Source organism: Prionailurus viverrinus, chromosome D1 (assembly GCF_022837055.1).
Source record: "Prionailurus viverrinus isolate Anna chromosome D1, UM_Priviv_1.0, whole genome shotgun sequence".
Lineage (NCBI taxonomy): Eukaryota > Metazoa > Chordata > Mammalia > Carnivora > Felidae > Prionailurus > Prionailurus viverrinus.
In genome coordinates, this window is record NC_062570.1 from 63,834,684 (window position 1) to 63,859,113 (window position 24,430).

The 24,430-nt window shown below is 38.9% G+C and overlaps 1 protein-coding gene across 2 annotated transcripts in view; it reads right to left on the minus strand.

Annotated features, from left to right (window-relative positions):
* The window catches only part of LOC125176240 (interferon-induced very large GTPase 1-like), an 86,825-nt gene that overhangs the window by 56,709 nt on the left and 5,686 nt on the right, over positions 1 to 24,430 (minus strand). Inside the window, exon 3 of one of the 2 annotated variants that reach the window (XM_047877348.1) lies at positions 12,842 to 12,938. The exons of the other annotated variant lie outside the window; for it this stretch is intronic. The gene's annotated coding sequence lies outside the window, so the exon portion shown is untranslated. The remainder of the gene's footprint in view (positions 1 to 12,841; positions 12,939 to 24,430) is intronic. 2 annotated transcript variants of the gene reach the window in all.

Here is a 24,430-nt window from a genome sequence, read left to right on the forward strand (position 1 = left end):
ATGGGGACACACCTTCCAAGTGGGGGTCTCCAGGGCTGGGGTGCCCGGTATGGGATTTTATCACCTTGCTCCTCCATGCTTATGATATTGCTCCTGTTTGCAAGTAGTCCTACTCAGAGTTTGGTTCCTGATTGCATCTCTATCCCAAAGAAGGCCAAAGGGGCCTTCTCTCTATGCCTAGCTATGGAAGATCTGTTCGCCAGTCTTCAGATCATTTTCAGAGTGAGTTGCAATACTATAGTTGTTGCCTTGTTGTGTCTTTAGGAGGAGGTGAACCCAGGATTCTCCTAGTTGGCTATCTTTTCTGTCTTCCTTTCCCAGTTATCATCTTAAGGTGTATGCCACAGAAATAACCAGGTTTCCTTTTCAATTGCATTATAATGAACTCTCATCAGATCTTTAACCATAGCCATTATTTTTTTTCTTTTTAAGTTTATTTATTTATTTTGAGAGAGAGAGAGAGAGAGCGCAGGAGGGGTGGAGAGAGAGGGAGAGAGAGAGAATCCCAAGCAGGCTCTGCACTGCAGGGCTTGAACCCATGAACTGTTGGACACTCATCTGACTGAGCCACCCAGGCATCCCTAACCATAGCCATTCTTAGTCTTATGTCATTTACAGACACTTATTGTTTTATTCTGATGCTTTGCAACATGTTCCTGTAAAAGTGGTTCATCTTCAAGGAGACTAATGGAAACGACTCTAACAAGTACAGGTCTCTGAAACCTTTCAGATCATACCAGTAAATTGGGTGTGAATTTGTAGAGCTCTAATGCAGAAACTAATGACTTATGAAACTGCTAACAAAAGATCAAGATCAATAAGAAATAATTACATGGAACTGAAGAACTGATGCGGATAGTTATAATTTTATATGATATTTTTTTTGGTTGGAAACATTGGTTCTTTGTGTTTTGTTTTCCCAGATTTAAGGACACCCTTTTCTCTTTTCTCCCAAGCTACCAGCAGTTTGGTAAAATATACCTTTGTGAACAAAGGTGAAAAATTTATCTTTTTCTCTCTTTCTGATACCTTCAGAATTTAGAAGCTTTCAATATGGTGTTAAGTATACTCTTAAGTATTCTTATTTCATGACAATATAGTTATGCATAAGTTTAATAAGAATCTATTGTCCTTGAAACTGATATTTATCAGAGGGGAAGTGGGTAGGAAGATGAGTAAAAGAGGTGATGGGGATTAAAGAATACACTTAACATGATGAGAACTGAGTAATATATAGAATTGTTGAATCACTATATCGTACACTTGAAGCTAATATAACACTGTGTGTAAACTATACTGGAATTAAAATCTAAAACTTAAAAAAAAAGAATCTGTTCTCATAACAGCACACAATTGGAAACATTAGTTATATTACCAAGGCTTTGATTGGAATGTCATCTTTGGGAGAGATGTAATACTCAGATATGTAATAGACTCAGATATGACCACACAGCTTTAAGGAACTAAGGTTGACTTTATGGAACCAATAAACATTGGCCTAGTACCTTGCTTACATGGTTCCCAGAAGCTTTAGCAGGTGAGTAAGGAAATTCACTTCTTGGCAGTCCCAGGAACCTCAGGTTATTTAAGATAGTTTGACAAGAGAGGAATTCACCCAAATCTATAGGTATTGCAGGTAAGGTCTAATGGCTAGCACTTGGCTTGGCTTCCTAGCCTTGAGAGGTTTTTAAAAGTCTAGTCTGAGATTCTTTATGAAAAGTTCTAGCAACGCAGACTTAGAAGAGCCTATATGGTTAATTACTATTCTTGCTGCATGTATGTAAGTAATCAGGTTAACTTAATGAGACTAGACTTATTGTGCAAACAAATTAGTTTTAATTTGGTTATTTCTGATAGAAACAGGGGTGCCTGGAGAGAGAGAAATTATGTTTTAGCAAAAACCATAGTGCACCCTGGTGGGTATCAGATTCTAGTTCTATTAGTTGTCTTTGAGGTTCTGTTTTCTACCTATAAACTGGACTGGACTCTGAATTCTTCTAGTTTCCTTCAATATTTGGCTACAGCTGTCTAAACTAACATTTCCAATTTTCTCTCACCTTCCTGCCTTGGAATCATTGAGAAACTACCCTTTTCTAGAGGCTCTGCAAGGTTAAGTTGGACAACTTGATATAAACTTCTAAGAAATCACCCCAACGACTCATGTGTAGGTAATTCCATTCTGGTTGCTGTGTGGGCCATTCAGAAAGACCATCAGAGACATTCAAATTGTAAACCAGGAAAACCTGGCAGACTGCCACAGCCTGCCCTCACTCCATTTGAAGATGTTTTGAGCCTGACATCTAGAAATGTTCTTCACTGGCTGCCTTCACACCTCAGAAACTGGAATTATAGTTGATTCCAATCAACCATTGTTTCCGTTTTGTTTCCACAGAAAAGCCTCATTAAATATTGGATTGCTTATGCAATATAAGCCTAATTTTGGGAGGCTACTGTCTCCTGAAATGGGTTTAATGAAAGTGATCCATTGTCAGAACTAAGAGACTGGTTCAGGGAAATGGAGCAACCTACCAACTCAATTTCTGGACTGTGGGACTTCTTGGGGAAGTTTCAAAGGCAGGACTGAAGGGGAGTAGAATATGCCACCCCAAAATGTGCCACTTTGGCGTGTGGATTGTTTTGAGCTGAAGGCAATTAAGAACCAGTAGATTCCAGAAAAAGCTTTTTACCTGTTTCTTAATTGCTTAGAGAATTTAAATAGGGGATTTGTCCCAGAAAGAGAGCTATTATCAGAAATAACTTTTTATATCAGAAAGACTTATCTGCATTGCATGGCAAACATTTGTTTACTAAACATTTATTGTCATATTCCTGTGAGTTGTCTTCCTTCCCTTTGAAACCCTAGGCCCCTAATTCCTTCTCATTAGCTCAATAGCTTTAATTTCCTGATTGCTTTGATTCTTCATGTCTTTGTGGGACTCCTGTATATACATAATTAAATTTGGTTTTCCTCTATTAATCTGTCTTGTGCCAATTTAATTATTAGACCAGCCAACAAATCTAAAACTGGAAGGAGACAAGAGAAAATTTTTCCTCCCCTGCATCATTATTTACATGAACGCTTCCCCATCTTCTCTGCCCAGGACTCTATACTCCTGACCCAGTTCAAGGTTCTCCTTATTTGTGAAGACTTCCATCATACTTCTAGGTTGAGTTAATACCTAGGTTGAGTTTACAATAGCATCTGATGCTTACATGAATCATTATAACAATATTAAATTTTTCTGAGTCCTTCTGGAAATATGTTCTGGTAAAGGCTTACTGCAAAAAACCGCTTTTCTCCGTATCACTTAGTTAAGACTCATGGATGGAGGTCTCCCTTTTTAACTTACTAATAATGAGGACAGACATGGACCTTTTAAATTCCCATTTTGTCTCATAAAACATTAGCTGAGCTGTTTGTCCACACTGATCAATCTAAGTAAAGTGTTTGTAATTTAACTAAACATTAGTTAAGCTTCTCTGCTTTCTCCAGGGCTCTGAACTTTGATCAACTCTTAACTTGACTCAGCACACAACTACTTAATCAGGGAAAAACATTACTGGATTATTCCACTCCCTCTATAGCCTGTTCTTTCTAGCCTTGTTGACATTTCCCCATAGAAGAAAATTCCTTTCTGCCTGACCTTTAAGATGCTTGCACCTCTGTGGTTAGATTATTTTGCTTATTGCAGGTCTCCTTCTCCTTATGGCAATACTTTCAAACAAAGTATTTTTTTTAACCTAAGTTACTTGTTTGTGTAGATAATATTCTGCCTCTGTAGCTGCTTATCAGAACAGTGACAATGCCAGATTCATATTTGTGTTCTTAGTATGTCTTTTTTTTAAATTTATTTATTTATTTATTTTGAGAGAGAGAGAGAGAGCAAGGGAGGGGGAGAGAGAGAGAGAGAGAGAGAGAAAATCCCAAGCTCAGTGCAGAGCCTGACATGGGGCTTGAACCCATAAATTGGGAGATGGTGACTTGCACCAAAGTCAGACACCCAAACGACTGAGCCACCTGAGCTCCCCAGTGTTCTTTTTTTTTTATTTTTTTATTAAAAAAAAATTTTTTTTTTCAACGTTTATTTATTTTTGGGACAGAGAGAGACAGAGCATGAACGGGGGAGGGGCAGAGAGAGAAGGAGACACAGAATTGGAAACAGGCTCCAGGCTCTGAGCCATCAGCCCAGAGCCCGACGTGGGGCTCGAACTCACGAACCGCAAGATCGTGACCTGGCTGAAGTCGGACGCTTAACCGACTGCGCCACCCAGGCGCCCCCCCCCCCCCCCCCAGTGTTCTTAATATGTCTTAATCTGCCTGTGTCTCTGTTCGCTATGACTATTTTCAGTAATTTCTGTAGATACGTATTTTAGTTTCTGAGTCTGTTGTATCTCTCTGTTTACCCCATTTTCTTCCTTTTTTTTCATCTATCTGTCTCCTTAAAGTAAACTTTTCATCTTCAATTTGCTCCAGGGAGACTAGAGAGAAGGTAGAGTAGGTTCCTTCCTTGAGCCTCGTAGGATGGTGACTAACCTCCAGCCCAGACTCTGTCTCCCTCTGCGTCAGGGGCATCAATTTATGAAAAACTGTTTCACTTTTCTTTTTGTTGGTTGTTTTGCTTAAAAAAAAATCAGCGGAATGCAACAAAAGTGGTTCTGAAAGGCAAGTTTACAGTAATAAATGAATATATTAAGACATTATTATAAAGATCTCAAATAAACACCTAACATTACACCTCAAGGAACTAGAAAAAGAGAAGCAAATTAAGCCCAAATTTAGCAGAAGGAAGGAAATAATAAAAATCAGTGGAAGTACATGAAATAGATACCAGAAAATAATAGAAAAGATGAATGAAACTAAAAACTGGTTCTTCAAAAAGATAAAATTGGCAAACCTTCAACTAGACTAAGAACAAAAGAAGACCCAAATAAATAAAGTTAGAAATGAAAGAAGAGACATTACAATTGATACTATAGAAATATAGAGAATAATTAGACTACTGTGAAAATTACATACCAACAAATTACATAACCTAGAAAAAATGAATACATTTCTAGAAACACACAACCTACCAAGACTGAATCAGGAAGAAATAGAAAATTAAAAAAAAATTTAATGTTTATTCATCTCTGAAAAAGAGAAACAGAACATGAGTTGGGGAGGGGCAGAGAGAGAGGGAGACACAGAATCTGAAGCAAGCTCCAGGCTCTGAGCTGTCAGCACAGAGCCTGATGTGGGGTTCGAACCCATGAACCCTGAGATCCTGACCTGATCCAAGGTCAGACACCTAACTGACTGAGCCACCCAGGCACCCCAGAAATGGAAAATTTGAAAAGACCCATCCATACCAGTCAAGAGATTGAGATAGTAATCAAAAAAAAACCCTCCCCACACTAAAACTCCTGGACCAGTTTCCCTAGAGCATTCTGAACATTTCTAGAATTAACACCAATTCTCAAACTCTTTCAAAATATTGAGGAAGATGGAACACTTCTTAACTTATTCTACAAAACCAACATTACCTTGATATCAAAACCAGATGAGCATATCACAAGAAAACTATAGACCAGTATTTCTGATATAGATGAAAAAAATTCTCAATAAAATATTAGCGAACCAAACTTAACACATTAAAAGGATTATACACGATGAACAAGTGGGACTTATCCCTGGGATGTGAGGATGGTCCAACATATGTAAATCATTAATCACATCAATAACTAATCACATGAATCACATCAATAAAATGAAAAGTAAAAATCTCACATTTATGTGACTCACATCTCAATAGATGCAGAAAAGCATTTGATAAAATACAATATCTTTTCATAGTAAAAGTCCTTAACAGATTGGGTATCAAAGTAACATACCTCAACATAATAAAAGCCATATACAACAAATCCACTGCTAACATAATCAATGGAAAAAAATTGCAATGTTTTTTTCAGCTCTGGAGACAAGATTGCCTACTCTCAGTACTCCTATTCAATATAGTACTGGAAGTCCTAGCTACAGCGGTTGGGCAAAACAAGAAATAAAAGGCATCCAAATCAGGAAGGAGGAAGTGACATAGTTGCTGTTTGCTGATAATATGATCTTGTATGTAGAAATCCCAATGAGTCAGTCAAAAAGGTGTTGGAACAAATGATTGATTTTAGTAAAGTGGCAGGTTACAAAATCAGTTTACAGAAATCAGTGGTATTCCTTTGCACTAATGATTAAGCATTAGAAAAAGAAATAGTTTCAGGGGAGTTAAGATGGCAGTGTAGTAGGAGGATCCTTGGCTTGTCTTGTCCCTTGAACACAGCTAGATAACTATCAAATCATTCTGAATATCCAAGAAATCAACCTGAGGATTGACAGAACAAACTGCATAACTAGAGGGAGAGAAGAGGCAACACTGAGGAAGGTAGGAAGTGCAGAGATGTGACTTGGGGGGAGAAATGGATTGTGGGTACTGCAGAGGGGAAAGAGCCCTGATTGCAGAGAGAGACCAGAGAGAGTGGGGTGCACAGAGATATGCCCGAGAAAAGTTCCCCAAAGCCATTGGCTGGGAAAATGAGAGGAGCTGAGTTTTGTACTTTTGCAACCAGTGGGGCTCAAAGACTGGAGCTTTAGAGGTTGGCATGCGTGACTGGGAGAGAGACCTGAAGGCATTGCCCTACTCCTGGAGAGAAGGCAAGCAAGCAACCTCGGGGGTAGATGATGCAATCTGAGGATCACCTAAGGCACACCAGGAGAGACTATTGGATCTTCTTGGAGCGCATCTGTGAGAGGTGGCATTTGCAGAGATGCCTCTTTAAGGAAAACAGAGCCAGTGAGCACCATTTCCCTTCCCTACCTTCAGCATAGGAGCAGAGATGCCTGCTGAGGGTGGTTAACCCAGACACTGGCTCCTTAGATGGTTTTGCTCCAATTCCTACACATTTGCGCTCAGGTGCAACTTTGTTCTTGCTCAAAACTGCCTATGTCCCAGCACAGAGAGACACTCCCCCAGAAGACCAAGGCAGGCCCCCACCACAGCACATTCCTAAAGTTTAGAGTTTTAAAAGTCAGAAGGCTTGGCTTAGGATAGAGCCCAAAGTACACTGTGCTGGTCCAGGCAGTCAAACCTGGAGACAGACAGCGTGAAACATGATTTGAGGAACATTAGGGGACACATGAGGGGAAATTATTCACTCTTCCGGAAGTTCTTTGAGAGAAGATAGCACAGAGACCTCTCTTTGGGGACAAAGGAGCTGGCTGGCACCATGTCCCTCCCCACCCCCAGCATAAATAAACTTCAATAACAGCACAGCCACCACTGACTGCCTAACTTGCTTACAACAGGTCCCACCACCCTGCACCCTGCTGGTTCTGCCTTTCTTGGGCAAGTGTGCCTAACACCGGTGCAATGGGCCCCTTCTGCAGAGTCAGCAGAAACTCCCACCTGCACCCCATTCTGCAAGGCTTCAGTTATAGTGGAAGTGGCATCAGATCTCATTTAATAATCTAACCAGAGCATGCATAGTTAAAACTCACCACACTCTGGCCAAGGTCCAAACACTGCCCATTGCAAGCAAGGTAAGCCTGTTAGAAATGACTGATTTGAGGTATAAAGAGGTACTTGCAGGGATCAGATTGTGTACAGTAGAAAAAAATAGGGCTTTTACACTAAAATCTCTAGGGTAATAACCTTCTACATTGACCTCATTTTGTAACAACTGGACCCTGGCTGATACTTCTTTGCCCTTTGCTGACTCTGCTTCCATCCCCTTGTACTTTTCCCATTGCTACAGGCAGAAGCCTACATGGAAACCTGGTATTTTGATTTTGCAAATCTCTGGATCTAGAAACTGAGATGAATATGACAGCTTTTGAGGACTTTTGTTACCAAAAGACCCCATACTTTGCTCTATCATCTCTGTCACAGTGTACATACTTTACCCTGATCTCATGCAGAAGGTAAAGTGGCCAATTTGTAATTTTCTTCTTGAGTTCAAGGTAGGAAGAAAAAAACCCATTATTTGTGCAACCTTACCTACTCTAAGCCCAGGTGAACATGCCTTATTTTTCCTACTTTCATGCTTTATGGTTCCTGGTTGTATAAGTGTTTGTGTTTGGGAATATAAGTAAAAATATGTATAAAATGTGTGGTAATATGTGCATGGGATATACACTTATTGATTTGTTACATAGATTTTTATTGAAAAAGTTATCTGTGTCAAGAGATGGGGATAAAGTCACTGAGAATCTTTGTCTTAAGAATTCATAAACTAGAAAAAAACAGTGACTTGAAAGTAAATATATATTGTATGACAGAAAATATGTATGAATAGTGGTAGGTATAAAACCTAGAGAAACAGAGAGATGGGAAATAACAGCTCAGCTTAGTAGACTTCTAGAAAGATTGGGTGAAGAAGTGTCAGAGGAGAATACTGAAGGATGACTAGGAGTTCATCTAGATGATAAGGCAGAAGTGAACTTCGATAGAGGAAATGGCACAGGCAAAGACACAGATTCCTGTACCTTTGGGTATAGCAGGGACATGCATTAGCAGTTAGGAAGTGGGGAAGGATGGAAGGATGGCCTTTCAGACAGCCACAGTCAGGTAGAGATGCTGTAGGATTTGATCAGGCATTTGGACTTCAGTCTATAAGCAACGGAGAATCACTGAATTGATTTAATGGGGGAATTGAAAATGATACGATTGTCACTTTCTAAAGATTATTCTATTCTATTATTAAAAATTTATCTTGAGAGGGAGAGAGAGACTGACAGAGAGAGGGAGAGAGAATGAGAGAGAGAACATGAGCAGGGGAGGGGCAGAGAAAGAGGAAGAGAGAGAGAATCCCAAACAGCCTGTGCACTGCCAGCACAGAACCCAAACTAATGAACTGTGAGGTCATGACCTGAGCCAAAATGAAGAGTTGGGCACTTAACCAACAGAGCCACCCAGGCGCCCCTCTTCTATTCTGTTTTTTTTTTGAAAGAGCAATACAGGAGGCAGAGAGATCATAGAAGTATAACAGATAGAAAGTGTAGGGTCAGAAAATAGGTTGATGATAACTGGGAATAGAGAGGAGGGGAGAAATTTGAGATCTGAGATATAACCTAGTGACTATCTCACCTGTCTAGTAGGTAGAAAGGAAAGGAAGGGAGAGAAATGTCTCCCCTTTTCAGCCTGAGAGACTGTCTTAGTATTTGTGTCCATATAAGAAAGAAAGGGAGTATTTATGTAGAAAATAAATTATGGAAAAAACAGAGGAGTAAAATAGTTTCAATTTTTGTTGTCCTAAATTGAAAGTTAAATGAGAAGATGTGTGTAGAGTGACTGGTTCATATTTGTGCATTAAGTAATATATATTTGTTATTATTACAGATAATTAATACTTGTCATATAGCAAATAATAACTGTGTTTATATAAGTTATTACATTTAATTCTTACAGCAAATGGAGAAACTAGATACTAATATCCTCATTTTATAGATGTGGAAACTGAGGTTTGTGTAACTGAAATTACTTACTCAAGATGATCTATATGTTAATTCATAGAACTCATATTCAAAGCAAGTTGTCTGTTCTCAAAACTTATACTATCATCATCATCATCATCATCATCATCATTTCTAATATATATGTAAGGAAATTGTCAGTGAGGTCCTGTAAGATGTTTGATGTGTAAATCAGAACTCTGGAAAAAAAAGCCTCAGTTGCTTATGGAGATTTAGAAGTCATCAACAATTAAATGATAGCCCAAGTCAGAAGAAATGAGGTCTTTCAGGGTGTAGACTCAGAAAGTGAAAAAATGAAGGAAATGTCAATATTAAATGATGAGCAGAAGGAAAAAGATGATAAAGGAAAGGATGTCACTAGAGAACAAAAGGAATAAGAGAAAGCAAGGGAGAATACATCTTCAGGAGTATCCATAGTTTTAATTATGACTGAGATCAAGCAAGATAACCAAAAGAAAAATCAGTATGTTTGGCCGTTGAAAGGTGTCTTTGAATTGTGCAGAACAGATTCATTGGAGAGATGAAAAGCACACTACATGGAGAAGCTTAGAGTGAAGGGTAAGATGATAAATACATGTATTCTTTTATTAGAAGGAAAACCAATAGCATAGGAGATAGGGAAGATAAAGGGAGAAAAGAGGTTGTAATTGTTAGAGAAATAGCCAGAGAAGAAGTATGTGAAGTTTTGAGCACAGGGAATACCCTTATTGTAGCTAAGGCAATTTTTTTTTAAAGACAACTGTTCCCTGTGAGGAAAGGATGGATTGCTACAGGTTTGTAGGTATGTGTGGTCAGAGAGGTGAGTGGTTTAATTTATTTACGTTGAGGCTTTTAATTTCTCCGTGGTATGGTCAGAAAGACAGAATCCTGAGAGTGATGAGATGGAACTGGTTGGGTTAGGGTGGGAACTAGGAAAGAATTCTGTTCCCCCAGCTATGGAAGGGGTATTGGAAAGACACAAGGAAATAGTAAAGAAGGGTGCCAAGGTTTGTGGAAACACTGGCTGTAATAAGAAACTTTTGCATTTGTTGTGATTATTGTGTAGTTTAACCTAGTAACTGGCATATAAGTGAGACAAAAATCAAATATTAACTGACTTTAGGTTCAGGAAATTAGACTTAAAAGAATCAAATGAAGAAGAGTTGTGATAAAGAGGAGTGTCAACTTGCCAAAAACTCTAACTAATGAACGAACTAACTAACCAACTAATGAGGATACAGTTGGGGGTCCCTGGTGGCTCAGTCAGTTAGCATTCAACTTCAGCTCAGGTCATGATCTCACGGTTTGTGTGTTCGAGCCCTGCATCAGGCTCTGTGCTGATAGCTCAGAGCCTGGAGCCTGCTTCAGATTGTGTCTCCCTCTCTCTGTCCCTTCCCTGCTTGCGCTCACTCGCGCACTCTCTCTCTCTCTCTCTCTCTCAAAAATAAATACAAGAAAAAAAGAAATAATAAAATTGATGAACCTCTATTAGACTTATCCAAAAGAAAAGAGAAAGGAACCACATAAATAAAATCACAAATGAGAGAGGAGAAATAACAAACAATACCACAGAAATATAAACAATTATAAGAGAATGTTTTAAAAATCATATGCTCTCATATTGGACAATCTGGAAGGAATGGATTAATTTCCAGACACATATTGACTACTAAAACTGAAACAGGAAGAAATAGAAGACTTGAACAGACTGATAACCACCAAAGAAATTAAATCAGTAATTAAAAATCTTCCAAGGAACAGAATTCCAGGACCAGATGGCTTCACAGGGAAATTGTCCCAAACATTAAAGAAGAGTTAATATCTCTTCTTCTTAAACTGGTCCAAAAAAGAGAATGGGAGGAAAACTATCAAACTCATTCTAGGAAGCCAGGATTATGTTGACAAGGACTCCAGTATAAAAGAGAATTACAGGCCAATATCCCTGATGAACATGGATGCAAAAATTGTCAACAAGTACTAGCAAATCAAATTCAATAGTATATTAAAAGAATTATTCACCATGATCAAGTGGGATTTATTCCTGGGGTGCAAGGTTGTTTAATATTTACAAATCAATTAACGTGATACAGTACATTAATAAGAACCACATGATCCTCTCAATAGATGCAGAAAAAGCATTTCACATAGTACACCATCCATGCATGATAAAAAACCTTCAACAAAGTAGTGGTGGAGGGAACATACCTCAACATAATAAAGGCCTTGTGAAAAAACCACAGCTATTTTTATCCTCAATGAGGAAAAAGTGGAACTTTTCCTTATGGTTATGAATAAGACAGGGTTGTCCGCTCTCACCACTGTTGTTAAACATAGTACTAGAGGTCCCAGCCTCAGCAATTAGACAACAAGAAGTAATAATATTGTATCTAAATTGACAAGGAAAAAGTAAAACTTTCAGTATTTAGAGATGATATGATACTCTATATAGAAAACCCTTAAGACTCCACCAAAAAATACCCACACAAATTCAGTAAAGTTGCAGGATACAAAATCAATGTACAGAAATCGGTTGCATTTCTATACACCAATAATGAAGCAGCAGGAAGAGAAATCAAGGAATCATTTCCAGTTACAATTGCACCAAAACCTGTAAGATACCTACAAATAAACCTAACCAAAGTGGTAAAAGGTTTATACTCTGAAAATTGTAAAACACTGATGAAAGAAATTGAAGAGGGGGCTCCTGGGTGGTTCAGTTAGTTAAGTGTGTGGCTTTTGATCTTAGCTCAGGTCTTGATCTCAGGGTCGTGAGTTCAAGCCCCACTTTGGACTCCATGCTGAGCATGGAGCCTACTTAAAAAACAACAACAAACAACAACAGCAAACATCAAACAAAAAAGAAATTGAAGAAGACAGAAAGAAATGGAAAAACATTCCAAGCTCATGGATTGGAAGAACAAATACTGGTAAATTGTCTGTACTACCCAAAACAATCTACACATTTAATGCAATCCCTATCAATATACCACAAGCATTTTTCACAGAGGTAGAACAAACTATCCTAAAATTTGTATGAAGTAACAAAAAACCCCAAACAGTCAAAGCAGTCTTGAAAGAGAAAAGCAAAGCTGGTAGCATCACAATTCTGGACTTCAATTTATATTACAAAGCTACAGTGATCAAGACAGTATGGTGCTGGCACAAAAAAAGAAACATACATCAATGCAAGAGAATAGTAAACCCAGATATAAACCGAAAATTATCTTTAACAAAGGAGGAATAAATATACAAGAGGAAAATCTTCAACAAATGGTGTTGGGAAAACTAGAAAACAACATGCAAAAGAATGAAACTGGACCACTTGTTACACAATACATAAAAATAAATTCAAAATGGATTAAATACCTAAATGTGAGACAGAAAGCCATCAAATTCCTAGAGGAGAACACAGGCAGCAATCTCTTTGACATCAGCCATAGCAACTTCTTTCTGGATATGTCTCCTGAGGCCAAGGAAAGAAAAGCAAAAATGAACTATTGGAACTTCATCTAGATAAAGAACTTCTGCGCAATGAGGGAAACAATCAACAACACTAAAAGGCAACCTATGGACTGGGGTAAGATATTTGCAAATGACGTATCTGATAAAGGGTTGGTATCCAAAATATATAAAGAAGTTATAAAACTCAACACCCATAAACCAAATAATCCAGGTTAAAAAATGGGCAGAAGACACGAATAGACATTTTTCCAAAGAAGACAAACAGATGGCCAACAGACACGTGAGAAGATGCCCAACATCATTCATTATCAGGGAAATGCAGATCAAAACTACAGTAAGATATCACCTCACACCTGTCACAATGGCTAAAATTAACAGCATGGGATACAACAGGTGTTGGTGAAGATGGGGAGAAAAGGGAACCCTCTTACACTGTTGGTGGGAACCCAAACTGGTGCAGCCACTCTGGAAAACAGCATGGAGATTCCTCAAAAAGTTAAAAATAGAACTACCCTATGATCTAGCAATCGCACTCTAGATATTTACCCACAGGATACAAAAATACTGATTTGAACAGATACATGCACCTCGATGTTTATAGCAGCATTGTCAACACTAGCCAAATTATGGAAACAGTTCAAATGTCCATTGACTGGTGGATGAATAAGGAAGATGTGGTGAGTACACACACACACTCACACACACACACACACACACACACACACACACACACAGAATATTAGCCAATTAGCCATAAAAAAGAATGAGATCTTGCCATTTGCAACGACATGAGTAGAGCTAGGGAATATTATGCTAAGCAAAATAAGTAAGTCAATTAAAGCTAATACCATATGATTTTACTCATACGTGGAATTTAAGGAACATAACAAGTAAACATAGGGGAAAAGGAGGCAAAACAGGAAACCGATTCTTAACTATTTGTAGAGAACAAACTGAGGGTTACTGGAGGGAGGTTGGTGGGGGATGGGTTTTGAGGGCAGTTGTAATGAGCACTGGGTGTTGTATGTAAGTGATGAATCACTAAATTCTACACTTGTATGTTAACTAACTGGAGTTTAAATAAAAACTTCAAAAAAAAAAAAAGAAAGAAAGAAAGAAAGAAAATTATCCCAATCACAACTTCAAAAACAATACAATACTTAGGCATAAATTAAACTAAGGATGTGAAAGATCTGTATAATGGAAACTAGAAGGCTTGGCTGAAAGAAATTAAAAGAGACATAAAACAAGTGGAAAGACATCTCATCCTCATGAATCCTAAGAATAAATATTGTTAAGATGGCCAATCTATTCAAAGCTATCTACAGATTTAATGTAATCCTTATCAAAATGCTGAAGATATTCTTTACCGAATAAGAGGAAATAATCCTAAAATTTGTGGTGGAACCACAAAAGACCCTGAGTAGCTCAAGAAATCCTGAGGAAAAAAAGAACAAATCTGGAGGTATCACACTTCGTGATTTTAACTATACTACAAAGTCATAGCAATAAAAAACAGTGTAGCTCTAGTGTAAAAATAAATAGACCAAAGGAACAGAATAGAAATCCTAGAATTATATCATGGCCTATATACTCAAATAATATTTGGTAATGGAGCCAAGAACATTCAATGGTGGGAAGGATAGTTTCTTCAACAAATGCTGCTGAGAAAACGAGAAACGCATGTAGAATGATGGAATTGGTCTCCTATCTCACACCACTGACAAAAATTAACTTGAAATGGATTAAATACTTAAACATAAGCTCTGATACCTTAAACCCCCTAGAAGAAAGTATAGAGAAGAAACTCATTGAAATTGGTCTTGGGAATGGTTTTTTTTTGGGAATGAGGCCAAAAGCACCAACAATAGCAAAAATTCTATGCAATGAAAGAAACAATTAACAAAATGAAATCGCAGCATGCAGAATGAGAGAAATTTTGCAAACCATATCTTGGATAAGGGATTAATATCCAAAATGTGTAAAGAACTAACACAACAAAAGAACACACAATCCAGATAAAAAATGGGCAGAAGAACTAAATAGATATTTTTTCAAAGAGAACATCAAAATGGCTAATGGGCACATGAAAAGATGTTCAGCATCACTGATCATGAAGGAGATGCAAATAAAAGCCATAGTGAAATATCACTTCACATTTATTGGAATGGCTATCTTCAAGAAGGCATGATAATTGCTAGCAAGGATAGAGTTAAAAGGGAATCCCTATACACTACTGCTGGGAATTAGTCTTACTATTGTGGAAAACAATATAGAGGTTTTTCAAAAAATTGAAAATAGACCTATACGATCCAGCAATTCCACTTTTGGGTATGTACCCAAAGGAAATGAAAACAAGATTTTGATAAGATATAGGTGTTATGCCCAGAATTCGTGATCCCCAAAGACCACTAGGGAGCCGAGTCCGATGCAAAAGCAAAGAGCCTTTATTCGAGCTAGCTCGAGCTCAATCCCCTACCTGCACCGACGCAGCGGTGAGATACCAGGGAAAGAGAGCGAGTTTCAAAAGGACAAAGGTTTTATTGGGGCCTGGGGGCAGTTGGTGAGGTAATGGCTATGGCCTCAGCCGATTGGCTGGGGAGGGGTCCTGGGGAAGGGTCCGGCAGGTGAGGGAGGGTTTACTCAAGGGGAGGAGGTGTGGTCAAGGTGAAGGACACAGAACAAGATGGAGTCGGCTGGCGTAGGCCCGCCCTTTCAATAGGCACACTCATGTTTATCGCAGCATTATTCCCACTGGTCAAGATATGCAAACAACCCAAGTGTCCATCAATGAATGATAGGTACAAAAGCTGTGGTGTATATTTGTTTTTAAAAATTTGTTTTTAACGTTTATTTATTTTTGAGACAGAGAGAGACAGAGCATGAACGGGGGAGGGTCAGAGAGAGAGAGGGAGACACAGAATCTGAAACAGGCTCCAGGCTCTGAGCTGTCAGCACAGAGCCTGATGCGGGGCTCGAACTCACAGACCGTGAGATCATGACCTGAGCCAAAGTCGGACTGTGGTGTATATTTGTAATGGAATATTATTAAGTCACAAGAAAGGAGGTTATCCTGCCATTTGCAACAACATGAATGGACCTTGAGCACATTATGCTAAGTGAGATAAGTCAGAGAAAGACTAGTATTGTATGATATCACTTACATGTTCAATCAAAAAAAGTCAAACCTACCAAAAAAACAGAGTGAAATGGCTATCTGCTGATAGCTGGCATGGGGGAATAAAAACTGATGCTATTTAAGACTACAAACTTGTAATGACTGACAAATAAGCCATAGAAACTAACGCATAGTATAATGAATATAGATAATAATATATAAATGTGTTTATACATAATATTGAATGGCAATCATATTGCAATATATAAATGAATCAAGTAATACACTGAACACCTTAAATTTAGAAAATGTAACATATCAAATTTATAAAATAAAAAATCCAGCCGATTAAAAAGAATCCTGTTTATTTATTTGTTTATATTGTGATGCCTGGTGTGTGTGTGTGTGTGTGAGATCTTGGGTTTAAAAATTACTGCAAATAGGGGCACCTGGGTGGCTCAGTTGGTTAAGTATCCGACTTTGGCTAGGGTCATGATCTTGCGGTTTGTGAGTTTGAGCCCTGTGTCAGGATCTTTGATGACAGCTGGGAACCTGGAGTCTGCTTCAGATTTTTGTCTCCCTTTCTCTTTGCCCCTCTGCCACTCACACTCTGTCTCTCTCAGAAATAAATAAACATTAAAAGAATTTAAAATTACTGTAAATAGAAGACTAAAGTTGATGTGTGTGTGTGTGTGTGTGTGTGTGTGTGTGTGTGTGTGTACCAATGGTGGGGGGTGGTGAACGCGTGATAATAAACATAGCAGAAACAGGATAGGTGAAGAATTAGGGAGAAAAGACATGGGCACATTAGAGTTTCTTCCTCAGGAAAAGTGCTTTAACTGCTTTACTGTTCCAGTTCACAAGTCACTCAAGGACAAAGAGAAGCAGGCCCCCGGTTGTAATAAAACTTGTTACTTTTATTTTCTGTGAAAGACCTTTATGTTAGATTTAGTTTTTATCTCCTGTAAAAGACTTTTTTTTTTTTTTGCTAAAGTTGTTTTTCTACAGTTGTTCAGTTGAAAATTAACAACATTCCCAACATTATGTTGGCTCATTTGGATGATTCAACACTAAAGCGAGCTTAAACTGTTAAACGCATATTGTGTGTTTATGGTGAGAAGGAGAGAATTTCACTGTTCTCTATCTTTTATATTAGAACTTTTTAGTAACGTTATTGCTGACGGTTTTCCCTCAAATGTAAATCCCATGGAAAGTGTTTTGTTTTCTTTTAAAAAAAATTTTTTTTTAAATGTTTTTTATTTATTTTTGAGACAGAGAGAGACAGAGCTTGAACGGGGGAGTGGCAGAGAGAGAGGGAGACACAGAATTGGAAGAAGGCTCCAGGCTCCGAGCCATCAGCCCAGAGCCCGATGCGGGGCTCGAACTCACGGACCACGAGATCGTGACCTGAGCCGAAGTCGGATGCTTAACAGACTGAGCCACCCAGGCGCCCCTGTTTTGTTTTCTAATAAGCAAGAGTTTTGATATCAGTTACAGACAAATTTGGGTCCAAGAACCAACAGTAACTAGCTACATTTACTTAAGTCTTGGGTGAGAGGAGGGTGACCTAAGCAGTGAGAAGGAGCTGAGTAATGGAAAGAAGTTGTTCTGGTAGTACTACCTCACATTGCACTAATGACAATAGAATGATATAGGTTATATTATAAGTTTCTTGGCCTGAAGAAACATTCAAATAGGAGTTATTTTCTCCCCAGCACATAATTGGTTTTAAGATCAATTCTATGAGAACAAGGGGCATCAAGGGAAATGTCTCTAGGTGCAGTGTTCCCTTGTGTTTAATTTGAATCTCTGAGAATTTCTATATGAGTGCTACCATGTTACAGTTCTTAGCGGATTTTTTTTGCACTCTTCTGCTGAGTCTTGTTTCAGTGCTCATGTCTTCTCTATTGCTATGCTATGAGTATATAGATGGATGACAGAGTGTGTTTGATCCACTTCAGATTCTTTCATGGTATGAGCACATTTTCTGTATATGGTAAGATCTCAGTAAATGTTGTATAAACTAGTGAAGAGGGTGAAGAAATCCCATGACCTCAAAATCAGATTTACAAGCAAATTCATTCCACCATACAGCTGGCTCCTGTTACGTAGGTCAACCCCCCAATACTGAGAAAGGACTGGGTTTCATTTCTCAATCTCATGTCAACTCTCAGTCTTTCTGTGAAGGATACCAGTCTGTTTGTCTTGAGCAAGGCTGAGGGTCACCCTTTAGGTTTGGCATATATCTAGTGGACTATGGAGCTGCTTTTGTGGAATGTAGGCTGTGGACACCATCTTGGCACTCTCCCTCTGCCTTGTTCCAGCTCACTGGTATCTCCCAGAAGAGAGCTTATACACTCATCTCCAGTTCAAGATGACAGCATAGGAAGAGCCTGAACTTACCTCTTTCCATGGACACACTGAGTTTTATAGCTACATATGGAATAATTTCCTCTTAAAAAAACTAAGTTTGGCTGAGTGATGACTGCACAATGGGCAAACAAGAAGAAAACCACATTGAAGTGGGGAGGAAAGGCTGGGACACAGTTTTGCCATAAACTGTACCCCTGTTGTGACAAACCAGAAACGGGAAAAGAAAAACCTCAAAACCAGAGCTTCCCTTAAAGAGTGAAGTGGTTGAACCCATCGGAACCTCAACTTTTAGACCTGCCCTTGAGAAATGAACCCCCAAATATATCTAACTTTGAAAAACAATTAGACTTGTGAGCTGAGACCCACAAAATTGTAGTGATCTGGGACACAACTATTAAAAGGCCCACACACTCTGTTACCTGCCCTAGGGCCCAGCTCAGAAGTAGCTGACCATGCCCAGGCTTAAAGTAAAGGAGACTCACCTGCTCATATTAAAGCATTGGCTTAAGGGGTGGGCATCTAATTTAACACACATAGTTGGGAACCTGCTGGAACACCTTCAGGGGATGGAGACTGGTGGGCACCATCTTTACACTCTCCCTTTACTGTGTTCCAGAGCACCAGTATCTCCTGGAAGGGGGATTTTATATATTTCTGGTCCCCCAATCTTTGTGGCAGTTTTTCTCAGGGGATGCCTCTTGACTACCTGTGTCTGGAGTCAAGGGGAGCTTCAGGCCCTGGTCTCATGGGATTGTAGCAGTCAATGTCACCCATAAGGGAGCTCATACCCCTAGCCAGCACCCTGATTTTTGTGGCTGTTGCCAGAGGACAGCTGTACATCACCTGGCTCTGGAAGCCAGTGGAGCTTATGCTTGTTGGTCCCAAAGGACTATAATCAAAGGAGAAAGAGTTTTTAGACCCCTGTTACCCCTAGGGCACAGCAAGAGGCAACAGACCTAGGAGCTCAGTCTTTCTGTGAAGGAGGCCTATTAGCTAATCATCATGGCTGTAGCCTGAGGATCAGACTTCTAATTAAACATGCACCTAAGAGCTGGCTGTAATCCTTTCCAAAAAACATGGAGGTCAGGAGCTATTGTTGTGCTCTCCTGCCATGCTCCACAGGGCCCCTTGATTACCTTGCTTTGGTGGCCAGGAGTTCCATGGGACTGTGGCAATCAGAAAGGTGATTCTTGATAGGCTACCACCCCGGGACTGTATTCAGATAGCAGCCTGAGGCGTACTCCACCCACTCCCCAATATTTCTGTGAAGGAGGCTTCTTACTTGTCCTTAAGTTTGTCCTGAGGGGCAGGCTTCAGGTTTGGCACACAATTAGTGAACTGTGGAGCTTCTCTCAAGGAATATAGGTTGTGGATGCCATATTGGGGCTCTCCCTCTGCCTTGCTCCAGCTTGCTGGTATTTCCAAGAAAAAATGTTACATACTCACCTGGAGCCCCAATTTTTCAGACTGGCACCCTGGACACCACTAGATCATCTGGCAAGTGGGGCTTATATTTGTGATTCTACAGAACTGTATATATTTGCATTCTTTTAAAATCTGCTGTATGAAGGTTTGGCTTCTAAAAATCCTCAATTTAGGTGATTAGATCATCCCTTTAGGAACAGTGACAGGTCTTGGCACATCTTCAACTACTGGAAACTATTAAAAATATAATAGGTTACTTGGACAAGCACAAAGGTTTGAGAGACAACAAGGCCTGAAGAAGGGTTGAACAACAAGGCTCACCTCTAACCTGAGGCCATTCCTTCAAAACTGGGAGAGATAGTGGATTCATCTACTATATAGAAACCAACATAGAGAATCAAGAAAAATGAAGAAATAGATGAATAAGTTCCAAAGGAAGGAATAAGATAAAACCTCTGGAAAAAACTTTAAAGAGACAGATACATAATTTACCTGGTAAAAAGTTAAAAGTAACGATCATACATATGCTCATCAGACTGAGGAGAAAAATGGATGAACACAGTGAGAACTTCAACAAGGAGATAAAAAGTATAAGAAAGTACCAGCTAGGGGAAACAAGATGGCAGAATAGAAGGACTCTAGGCTTGCCTTGCCCCATGAACACAACTAGATAACTATCAGCTTATCCTAAATACTCCAGAAATTGACATGAAGACTGACAGAATAAACTCCACAATGAAAGGAAGAGAAAAGACCACACTGAAGAAGGTAGGAAGTATGGAGATGTGGTTTAGGGGAGAAATGGGCCCTGGCTGTTGCAGAGTGGAGGGAGACATGGTCACAGAGAAGGTGGGGGGGGGGGGAGAGAGAGAGAGAGAGAGAGAGAGAGAGAGAGAGAGAGAAGGAGCACGCAGTGGGGAATGCACAAGGAGAACATTTCCCCATGGCCATTGGCTTGGAAAGTGAGAGGGGCTGGATTTTGTGAGTTCTTGCAACAAGTAAGGCTTAAAGCCTGGAGTTTTAAAAGTCAGGGGGCTTGGCTGGGGTAGAGTGTGAAGGGCATTGTGCTGCTCCTGGAGAGAAGGCAGGCAAACAACCCAGGACAGATAGAGTGGAAGGAGTGAGGTGAACAGCACCTGGAGCACACAGTGGGGAGATTATTTACTCTACTTGAAGTATTTTCCTGAAAGACAGCTTTCATGGAGACATTTCTCTAAGAAAAAAGGAGCTGCCTGGCATCATTTCCCTCCCCTGTCCATCAGCATAAATACAGAGCCACCTACAGGAAGCAGTACACAGAGCATGGACACTGGCTGCCTAACTCTATACACCAAGCCCCATCCTCTGTGCTCCAGTAGAACTGCCCTTCTCATTCATGTTGCCTCAATCGCAGCATGATGAGCCCTTCCACTAGAAGAGCAGCACAAACCCCTGTGCACACTACATCTCTCAACCAGAGTTTTGCAGGACTTCAGTTCCAGAAGAGGTGGTGGCAGGTCTCATTTCATAATCAGACCAGACACCTAGTTAAAACTCACCACGTTCAGACCAGAGGTGAAACATTGCCCACAGCAGACAAGGAGAGCCTCTGCAGAGGACTGGCCTGAAGGATAGAGCAGAGAAACACAGCAGCACAGAGCATGCAGCACATACTGGAGACACTCCCTAAAGCACCGGGTCTGGGCACTGCATGACCTCTTCTTCATAAAGCCATTACTTTCAGGAGCAGGAGAAATAACTAGCTTAGATAAAATACAAAAACAACATAGGGATTTATCACAAATGAAAAAACAAGAGATCTAAGTGAAACAAATATAAGTAACATATCTGATGGAGAATTTGAAGCAGTAATCATAAGGATACTCACTGGACTTGAGAAAAGAATGGAAGACATCAGTGAGACCTTACCACAGAGATAAAAGAGTTAAAAAAGAATCAATCAGATATGAAGAGTGCATTGATGGATTAGAAACATGCTAGATGCAATGAATAGCAGATTGGAGTAAGCAGAGATTGAATTGATGACCTAGAAGACAAAGCAATGGAGAAAAATGAAGCTGAACAAAAGAGAGAAGGAGGAATTGTGCAAAACAAGAATAGACTTAGGGAACTCAGTGACTCTATCAAACATGATAACATTTGTATTATAGGAGTCCCACAAAAAAAGAGAGAGTAAAGGAGACACAAAGTTTATTTGAAAAAATAATAGCTGAAAATTTCCCTAATTTGGAGAAGGAAATAGATATCCAGATCTAGGAGGCCCAGTGAACTCCCATCAAAATCAACAAAAGCAGGCCCACACTAAGATATATTGTAATTAAGTTTGAAAAAAAAATGTGCCAAAGAAAAACCTTAAAAGCAACAAGGCAAAAGAAGTCATTAATTTACAGCAGAAAACCCATAAGGCTGACTGGAGATATCTCAGCAGAAACCATGGCAAGCCAGAAGGGAGTGGCATGATATATTCAGAGTGCTGAGTGGGAAAAATCTATACCTAAGAATACTCTTCCAGTAAGGCTGTCATTCAGAAGAAGGAGAGATAAAGAGTTTTACACACAAAGAAAAACTAAAGTTCATTAGCACTAAACCAGCCCTGCAATAAATATTAAAGAAGAATCCTTGAGTGTAAAAGAGATCAAAAGCGACAGTGTAAAGGCAGGAAACACAATAGCAATAAAAATGAATATTTCTTTAAAAATCAGTCAAGGAGCTCACATACATAAAAAGGATATAAAATATAATAACATATACCTAAAATATGGGCATGGAGGATGGAAAGGAGAAAAGAATGGGTTCAAACTGGAACAACCCTCAATTTACTATAGACTAATCCGATATAGGTAATTGGAGAACAGTTTATAAACAAACCTAATGGTAGCCATATATCAAACCCCAAAAATAAACTTGCAAAGAATAAGGGGAAATAAATCCAAATATATCACCAAAGAAAATCAGCAAATATAGAAGAGAGAAAGACAGAAAGGATCAGAGAAAATCTCTAGAAACAACCACAAAACATGTAGTAAAATGACAATAAATACATATCTATCAATAATTACTCTGAATGTAAATGGACTAAATACTCCAATCAAAGACATAGGGTATCATAATGGATTAAAAAAAAACCTCAAGACTCATCTATATCCAACCTAACAGAGACTCATTTTAGACCTAAAGACACCTGCAGATTGAAAGTGAGGGGATGGAGAAACATTTATGATGCCAATGGATGTCAAATGAAAGGTGGAGTAGCAATACTTGTATCAGACAAACTAGACTTTAAAGATTGTGATAAGAGACAAAAAAGGGCACTATATTATATGTAAGAGGACAGTCCAACAAGAATTTAGACAATTGTAAATATTTATGCACACAACATGAGAGCATCTAAATACATAAAATAATTACAAACATAAAGGAATTAATTGATAACAATGCAATAATAGTAGGAGATTTTAACGCCTAACTTACATCGATGGACAGATTATCTAAACAGAAAATAAACAAGGAAATAATGGCTTTTAATGACAAAGTGGGCCAGATGGACCTAACAGATATATTCAGAACACTCCATCCTAAGACATCCTGAAAACACATTCTTTTCAAGTGCACATGGAATATTCTGCAGAATAGATGACATATTAGGTCACACAACAGGTATCAGCAAACACAAGAAGATTGAAGTCATACCATGCACCTTTTTATAGCACTATGTAGCTAGAAGTCAACCACAAGAAAGAATCTGGGAATCCCAGAAATACGTGAAGGCTAAACAACATGCTACTAAACAATGAATGGATAAAGCAGGAAATCAAAGAAGAATTTAAAAAATACTACATGGAAACAAGTGAAAATGAAAACACTTGCTCCAAACCCTTTGAGATACTATAAAAGTAGTCCTAAGAGGGAAGTATATAGCAGTGTAGGTCTACAAGAAAAACCTCAAATAAACAATCTAACCTTACACTTAAAGAAGTTAGAAAAAGACCAACCAATGAAGCCTAATGCCAGCAAAAGGAAGGAAATAAGAATCATTACAGCAGAAATAAATGATACAGAGACTAAAAAACCCAGTAGAGCAGATCAATGAAACCAGGAGGTGGTTCTTTGAAAACATTAATAAAATGGATAAATCTTTAGCCAGACTTATCAAAATTTATAGAAGAGAAAGGACCAGAATAAACAACATTGCAAATGAGAGTGGAGACATAAGAGCCAACACCACAGAAATACAAACAATTATAAGAGAATATTATGAAAAATCATATGCCAACAAATTGGACAACCTAGAAGAAATGGATAAATCCCTAGAAACATATAAATTACCCAAACTGAAACAGGAAGAAGCAGAAAACTTGAACAGACCGGTAGTCAGCAAAGAAATTGAATCGGTAATCAAATATCTCCCAACAAACAAAAGTCCAGGACCAGATGGCTTCACAGGGGAATTCTACCAAATGTTTAAAGAATTAGTACCTATTCTTCTCAAACTATTCCAAAAAATAGAAAAGGGAGGGAAACTTACAAATTCATTTTATGAGGCCAGGATTACCCTGATAGGAAACCAGATAAGAATT